Source organism: Diaphorina citri, unplaced genomic scaffold (assembly GCF_000475195.1).
Source record: "Diaphorina citri unplaced genomic scaffold, Diaci psyllid genome assembly version 1.1 scaffold508, whole genome shotgun sequence".
NCBI classification, from domain to species: domain Eukaryota; kingdom Metazoa; phylum Arthropoda; class Insecta; order Hemiptera; family Psyllidae; genus Diaphorina; species Diaphorina citri.
Window position 1 is genome coordinate 143,722 of NW_007377942.1, and position 9,372 is coordinate 153,093.

General features: G+C 33.7%; 1 non-coding gene across 1 annotated transcript; it reads left to right on the plus strand.

Moving 5' to 3' along the window:
• The first annotated feature begins 2,530 nt into the window (after positions 1–2,530).
• Positions 2,531–2,602, plus strand: Trnae-uuc. Its single transcript has one exon. It is a non-coding gene; the product is annotated as a tRNA-Glu (tRNA).
• Positions 2,603–9,372: the final 6,770 nt, after the last annotated feature.

Consider the following 9,372-nt stretch of genomic DNA (forward strand, 5'->3'; position numbering starts at 1 on the left):
ATTTTTTTCTTCCTTCTTTTTACATATTATATATTTTTTTTTTTTTTTTTTTGAGATTTTAAAAAGGGGAACTGTAAATACCAAGGTCTTATCGTCTCGAAATCTAATAGAGAAGGAAGACAGGATAAGAGAAAACCATTTGTTCTGAGAACGAACATTATCCGTTCAGGATAAAATCCGTAACGGGCGGGAATCAAACTCACGGCCTAGCGCTTATAAGGCGGACACTCGCGATAGCAAACAAGGTAAGTAGTCTGGCGAGTTCCCGACATATCTGGACCGATTTCGGGCCGTCTTACATTGGCATCGTAGTGGAACGACTTTTAGTTGCGCGTAGTCACCTGCAAAATGAAATCTATGAAAAATGATAGAGGGTCTCTCTCTCTCTCTATATCAATAATTTCATAGGTTTGGTTTTCTAAGCGTCATCCTGAAGGGAACCGTTCGTTCTCGGAACGGCTGACTATCTCTTCGCCTGTCTTCCTTCTCTCTTCGATTTCGGAACGATAAGACCTTAACAGTTACAGTTCCCTTCGGGTTGTACCGGGTTGTTACCATGTTAAACCCATAAAATACACAAGACCTTGTTTCGACTGCTGGGATAAAGGGACTTTTTAGTCTCATTCGAGCAGGATAAACAAGGTCTATTCTATTCTATTCTACTCTATTCTATTCTATTCCTTCTATCAAACCTCACTTCGAAGAAAAGTCAATCCTGTGCATCCCCACGTTCATCGGACGATAATAATGTGATTTAATTATGGTCACAGAATGGCCCATCACTACATACATGGTCTTGTTGGAAATCAATTAATATTTCGTTTCTTCTCATTTAGACGTGACTCCGAAGCTCGTCGTTCATTGGTCAATTTTGTGAGGTGTCTCGGTTTGTGAGGTGTCTCGGGAGTATTGTTCGGAATTCTGTTCCTCGGTCCGGTTTGAGTTGGCTCTAGTTGGATTTTCCTGAACGAGCAACTAGCAATCTACCAAAGGCTTTTTAGTCCGTCCTTCCTTTATTATTACAATAGTAATAAAAAGGTAGGGTAAGTGTACCATTTATTCGCCCACCTAAAAAACGTACCATTTATTGGCCCACCTGCCCACATTTATCCTGGATATGCTGGACCTTTCGTAGACCCTTCATTTTTGGCCCAAAATTATCCTTAAAGTGGAAAATTGAGCCTTAATAAATCGGAATTTGACAAAACGGACCTCTCTGAACTTGAAAATCTTTAAAGTGGAATCCTTTAAAACTAAAAGCTAAAGTCGTCTGTTCCTTAGATTCCAGTTTATCCAAATTTGACTGAAGTAGAATATGTTGCAAATTTCACTCTGGTATGTCCCATACAAGGCAAACAGACATGGAGGAGATAAGTGGGTTATTTATGTTGGTCCCTGCCACGTACCACCAATGGCTTTGCCCGCAGGGGTATTGCCTATTCTGTGACCAATGGCCGAAGTGGCTAGGTGACCGCAGACCAACCAAATTTGAAGCAAGGAGAGCATGCAGGATAGGAAGGACAAGGATGAAGGAATCACTGCGCCACGGTCACTTGTTAAAACAAGGTAAGTTTGAAGGTAAGTTAGAAGTTCAATGAACAAGGTGAGGTTGAAGTTTTAACTTTTAACATGACTAGGCTAGATAACCTTCTCGATCAGCAATGAGGTTACACACCTGCCTTGTAAGCCCCAGGTCACAGGGTCGATTCCCGCCCAGGCCGAATTCTATACTAATCACTCTAATCAGAAAAGGTTTGTTCTCGGAACAGAAGGATTTCGCCTTTAGCTTCAGTAGGTACTCCATTTTTACTTTCCTTATCCTATAGGAAGGAAAGTAATATAATCGGGTCAAATTTTCGATGGTCAGATTTTAGTGCCAAAACACGTTTTGGACAGATTAACTCAGGAAGGGTAACTCAACATTTTCAGGACCATCAACTCGAATACCTAGGCAAGTTATAAAGAAAGCTGGAACCTCACAATGAATCAGTTCTTTGTGTATACCTAATTTTCGACCAAACATACAAACACACCAAGGAACAGTGAACAAGACATCGGCAAACAACATATATTTGAAGACTATGAAAATATCTTGTTCACTATTGAAGAATGACTGAAAAAACGGTATGGCGGAACCTGAAGCTACTCGAGACTCGCATCAGGGATTTAAGACGCAGCGTTGACGCTAAAGTAGGGGAAGTGGTTTAAAAAATCAAACATTTTAGCCAATCAGATTGCTTGTACCGAGATTAAAACTCAAAGGGAGTTTAAACTCACATTGTGGAGGCAGTCCTAAATTTATTGTTATTATGTTATGAACTTATGAATCACAGAACAGCTGTATTGATGGACTCAAGAAGTGTACTGAGCAGACTGAGCTAGCGAGAGTAGCGAGTGCTATAGTATTGAGAACAGCTGGTAGTGAACTAGTAGTGACGTAGTGAGTGACTCATTCACTGCGACTCATGAATGAACACACTGCACCATGACTCGGGTTTAAATAAAACAATTCTTGCCTCGACTCTCATCCTCCCATGTGGTCTAGTGGCTAGGATATCTGGCTTTCACCCAGAAGGCCCGGGTTCGATTCCCGGCATGGGAAAATTTTTGCTGGTTTTTCTCTTCGATGATTAGGTTGTCATTATTTTTTTTTTCTTTTTGTTTTTCCTAATTTTCTTATCGATTTGTACCTAATTTTCTTGCCAGCCTAGTTAGCTTGGTCGGTAGCGCGTCAGCCTTGTAAGCGCTAGGCCGCGAAATTCCCGTCCGGTTTGGATTTTATTCCGAACGGATAAGGCTCGTTCTCGGAACGGCTGGCTTTCTCGCATCCTGTCTTCCTTCTTCGATTTCGGTACGATAAGACCTCTAGCAGTTAATAAAATAAAAAAAAGTGTTTTACCGCCGTTTTTTTTTCGTACTTCGTAGCAATGAAACAACTGCTACATTAGACGCATGTGGTCTGTGACTGTGACGTAGCATACCCATCCCATAGTATGTCCACTGTTTCAGCATATTGCTCTCAAGTCTTCTGATCTAACCGGTTGACTTCAGACCTATTATAGAACTTTAACAGAAGAGGACTTACCATTAGCAAGTTCCTTGTGTAGAAGTCAGCTATAATTAGCAACTGCTACATTAGACGCATGTGGTCTGTGACGTAGCATACCCATCCCATAGTATGTCCACTGTGTCAGCATATTGCTCTCAAGTCTTCTGATCTGACCGGTTGACTTCAGACCTATTATAGAACTTTAACAGAAGAGGACTTACCATTAGCAAGTTCCTTGTGTAGAAGTCAGCTATAATTAGTAAGCTAGAAACACGATGCATATCTTCACATCTTGTCCTGTCATAAGAGAAGCGGTCATGATGAAGCAATGTCATTTGTCATTATTGTAAGAAGAAAAAGAACAATGTGTGATTGTGATTTAGAGAATTTCCACGAGGATGCACAAGCGCCGGACCAGTTCGCGGACTTTTTTTTTGAGATTTTAAAAAGGGGAACTGTAAATAATAAGGTCTTATCGTCCCGAAATCTAATAGAGAAGGAAGACAGGATAGGAGAAAACCATTTGTTCCGAGAATGAACATTATCCGTTCAGGATAAAATCCGTAACGGGCGGGAATCAAACTCACGGCCTAGCGCTTATAAGGCGGACACTCGCGATAGCAAGAGATTTTAAAAAGGGGAACTGTAAGTACCAACGTCCCGAAATCTAATAGAGAAGGAAGACAGGATAGGAGAAAACCATTTGTTCCGAGAACGAACATTATCCGTTCAGGATAGAATCCGTAACGGGCGGGAATCACACCCGCGGCCTAGCACTTAGAAGGGAGACGCGCTCGCGTTACCAACCAAGGTAAGTAGTCTGGTGAGTTCCCGACATATCTGAACCGATTTCGGGCCGTCTTACATTGGCATCGTAGTCGAACGACTTTTCATAGGTTTGGTTTTCCAAGCGTCATCCTGAAGGGGACCGTTCGTTCTCGGAACGGCTGACTATCTCTTCGTCTGTCTTCCTTCTCTCTTCGCTTTCGGGACGATAAGACCTAAACAGTTACAGTTCCCTTCGGGTTGTACCGGGTTGTTACCATGTTAAACCCATAAAATACAAGACCTTGTTTCGACTGCTGGGATAAAAGACCGATTTCGGGTCGTTTTAATACATTGACATCGTAGTCCAATGACTTTTAGTAGCGCGTAGTCACCTGTAAAACCAAATCTATCTATGAAAAATGATAGAGGGTCTCTATATCAATAATTTCATAGGTTTGGTTTTCCAAGCGTCATCCTGAAGGGAATCGTTCGTTCTCGGAACGGCTGACTATCTCTTCGTCTGTCTTCCTTCTCTCTTCGCTTTCGGGACGATAAGACCTTAACAGTTACAGTTCCCTTCGGGTTGTACCGGGTTGTTACCATGTTAAACCCATAAAATACAAGACCTTGTTTCGACTGCTGGGATAAAGGGACTTTTTAGTCTCATTCGAGCAGGATAAACAAGGTATATTCTATTCTATTCCTTCTTTCAAAAAGTCAATCCTGTGCATCTCCACGTTCATCGGACGATAATAATGTGATTTAATTATGGTCACAGAATGGCCCATCACTACATACATGGTCTTGTACGAAATCAATTAATATTTCGTTTCTTCTCATTTAGACGTGACTCCGGAGCTCGTCGTTCATTGGTCAATTTTGTTAGGTGTCTCGGTTTGTGAGGTGTCTCGGGAGTATTGTTCGGAATTCTGTTCCTCGGTCGTCCGGTTTGAGTTGGCACTTGTTGGATTTTCCTGAACGAACAACTAGCAATCTACCAAAGGCTTTTTAGTCCGTCCTTCCTTTATTATTACAATAGTAAAAAAAAGGTAGGGTAAGTGTACCATTTATTCGCCCACCTAAAAAACGTACCATTTATTGGCCCACCTGCCCACATTTATACATAAGTCTTAACATAAAAAAGTGGTTAAAGAATAAAAAAATTAATGAAAAACAAAATATCAAAACAAATTTCAGAGATGTGATGTACCTATGTACCTACTTGATGACTAGATATTGATGAAATGGCTAAAAAAATACAATACATATGCATGTATGTATCTATATGATTATATCGATGTTCTTCACTTAAATACCTTATACATGTGTATATTCCAATTCTGGAGCAATTATTTTTCCTAAAAGCCAGAGTAGACAGGTAATTTTATTCAAAGAAATTAGGTATTGATTTTCATTTCAACTATTGAAGTGTATGAAACAATAATTAAAAATGAAATAATCAATTAAACAAAACATAATTAAAAAAGTAACAAATATTGGGAATTGAACAAAAAAGGGATATTGAGGTCAATGAGGATATTTAATTCTTTTAATTTTTTCACCCAGCACACTAAAACTAATTTTCTAAATAATATTTTTATAAGTTAAATTAGTTCTTTTTTACAAAATATTTCACTGCACTCCTACATGACATGATTGTATAAGTTGGTTGGTGTCCTCAATCATGAAATTAACATGTAGTATAATACATTTCATTTAAGATCAAAGGGATAATTTCTTACTCAATTATAATAATTGAAAGAGAGAACATTTATACTGTGTTTGAAGAAGTTGAAAATGATTTTCAATGTTAAATAAGTGGTAATAAAAGAACTAATTTGAAAATATAATAGAGTAGTACATGACATAATTTAGGAAGTGGAAAATGATATATTTGTAGAAATATTATTTCCAAACATATCTATACATTGCTTCATAATCGGTGTTCAAACTTGGTGTCATTCAACCTTTCAATAATGAAATTCTTTACTGATTGTTGACAAAATTACTGATTGAAATTTATTAGAATTCAAAATTTATTTGATACTATGGTAGGTATTTTTATGTTGGTAGATTTACAATTAAAGACACGGATGCATCTAAATCTACATTATATACTCTGTCAAATCACATCTAAATAGTAGTACATGACATAATTTAGGAAGTGGAAAATGATATATTTGTAGAAATATTATTTCCAAACATACCTATACATTGCTTCAGAATCGGTGTTCAAACTTGGTGTCATTCAACCTTTCAATAATGAAATTATTTACTGATTGTTGACAAAATTACTGATTGAAATCTATTTGAACTTATTAGAATTCAAAATTTATTTGATACTATGATAGGTATTTTTATGTTGGTAGATTTACAATTAAAGACACGGATGCATCTAAATCTACATTATATACTCTGTCAAATCACATCTAAATAAAAACTTCAATGTCATGTAATACCCTATAAACTAATTGTACGAGTATTAATGGCTCTAGAATATATCCATTTGACAAACCTATTAAAGGTATGGTGTTATAGGTATCAGTAATATCAAATTTGTTGAAACAAAATGTACGGATAATTTTAAACCCCATATGGAAGATTCAAGAGTCATTAAAATGTAAGGAACATGGACAACATCAGGATTGTATCAAATAGTAAAAGAAAGTTAAGATTACTTTGCATTTAGGAGTAGAACATTTAATTGTATGATACTGGCATTTAAAGATGCTGACACTCTCAAAAAATAGTTTTTTGTAGTCTGCATACTTACACCTAAATACAAAGCATTATCTTTCAATTTAATAAGAATACTATTTAAACTAAAATTGGTTAGAAATGAAAATAAATATAAATTGAACGGATTTGATATAACTTTATATAAAAAATTAAACAAAGTTAGGAACTTTAATACCATTTTATTATCAAAATAAATAGAACATTTAATTGTATGATACTGGCATTTAAAGATGCTGACACTCTCAAAAAAATAGTTTTTTGTAGTCTGCATACTTACACCTAAATACAAAGCATTATCTTTCAATCTAATAAGAATACTATTTAAACTAAAATTGGTTAGAAATGAAAGTAAATATAAATTGAACGGATTTGATATAACTTTATATAAAAAATTAAACAAAGTTAGGAACTTTAATACCATTTTATTATCAAAATAAAAACAGCTATCAACAAATTATATTTTTTTATGGTAAAAAATAATTTGTCAACAATTTATTTTCTATTATTTTATTCGTGACATTTAGGAACATAATACCTTGCTCATATTAAAATTGTAACACAAAAATTAAATATTTGTTGGAAGGGAACTTTCATAGATCCGATTAATGATTATTGTTTCAACATATGCATTATTTATATCTCTTTTTTTCTGTAACTACATAATTTCTAATACATAGTATGATTGTTGATTCGTATAATTTATTATGACTGTATTATTTTTGATTTCGACATTTTATTTGAACAACAGTTTTGCACACTTACTATGAGTACAATGAATGTCTTCTGTAACTACATAATTTCTAATACATAGTATGATTGTTGATTCGCATAATTTATTATGACTGTATTATTTTTGATTTCGACATTTTATTTGAACAACAGTTTTGCACACTTACTATGAGTACAATGAATGTCTCTAAAGGCATATTTGAAATGCGCGTTTAAAATTGTGTTACAAGTGATTCTTTTGTTGCTATTCGTCTTTTCTTCAAAATGTACAGCATGTGCCCATGGTTGCCAAATGCCAATACATGTTTTGGCAACACTGTGACAAATTCACCCCATACATTTCGACAGACGTTATAACACTTTTTGATATCTATAGTTTAGAACCTATGTATGTAAATACATAGTTAGCTCTTTTATAATAATTCTTTTTTTAATGGAAAATCGTTTAATAGTGTCAATCTTTCAATTAATTTTGTTTTGTTTTTAATTTTCAATATTTTTTTCTGGTTCAAAATTATATAAGCATTGCTCACAAAAAAATAAAAAGGAAAACTAAGAGATGATGAAGTACAATCCTGATGGAAGTAATTCTTTTTTTTTTATGGAAAATCGTTTAATAGTGTCAATCTTTCAATCAATTTTGTTTTGTTTTTAATTTTCAATATTTTTTTTCTGGTTCAAAATTATATAAGCATTGCTCACAAAAAAATAAAAAGGAAAACTAAGAGATGATGAAGTACAATCCTGATGGAAGATCAAGTAAATAATGCCAACTAGGTTTTCTTTAAGTAGATGTTTTTCAATATCCTTGGACGGAAAAAGTGTATTGCTAGGTGCCTATGCCTATTTATTTACCCAACAAACAAGTAAAGCGATAATCTACCTATAGTGATTTCAAGACATTTTTAGAAAAACATATTACCGTCTTTAAATTTGTTAAAGTTATGATTAGTCCTATGAATCTAGGTATGATATTCAACATAGTCATCTAAATTACTTTTCCAGTTTTTCTTTCATAATATTCTGTTGTACTCACTTCCATTGTTTTAAAGGAAACCCAGTTGACACTATTACTTGACTTGAAACTAAACAAATAATATCTTACAACTAATAAACACTTAAATATGATCTATGAATCTAGGTATGATATTCAACATAGTCTTCTAAATTACTTTTCCAGTTTTTCTTTCATAATATTCTGTTGTACTCACTTCCGTTGTTTTAAAGGAAACCCAGTTGACACTATTACTTGACTTGAAACTAAACAAATAATATCTTACAACTAATAAACACTTAAATATGATATATTTTATAATAATAAAGAAAAAAAGCAATTATTTTTTTATAATTATAAATAATTCAGGAACCATATTTTAAATATTAAAAATATTTATTTATATTTTAAAATTAAAAAATTAAAAATTATAGTTCTGCTAAACATTAATCAATGTAAATATAAATTAATAGGAACCTTAGTTTTTTACTGGGAAATTATCAATTTTAAAATTATGTAGTTCATTAAAAATATTTCAAAATACATTAAATTGATTGAAATTTTTTTACGGATTGTGATGTCCGTTTTTAGGTTTTGAAAATATTTAAACTGAACTACTGTCGAGAAAATCAAATGTACAGAAAAATAATTAACATTACCATTTAAAATAATGTCATTTATTTCTTCTCATGCAAATAACTTTCGACTCTTTCTTTCTTGCTTAAATCTTGAACCCCAGTTTTCAAGACCTAATTAAAACTATAAAAAAAGTTGTTAAAAATGAAAAATTATAATGTAACTTCTAATTTTTTACAAATTAATCAAACAACTTAAAGGAAACATTAGATATTCGAAAGATGAATCGGTTTTGAATGATTTTATTGATCAATCTTGGATATTCCATTATTTCTGATTTCATTAGATAATTATGTGCCTATTTAGAGGCATACCGATTTCAATCATTTCAATATTTTATCTGTTCGGAGGGAAACAAATCAAACATAAAAAAGAAACAATAAAATGGTTAAAAATTTACAGCACATAAATAGCGAGGTGTTTGTCGAAAACATTTTTAATTTAATTTAGAGGGAGG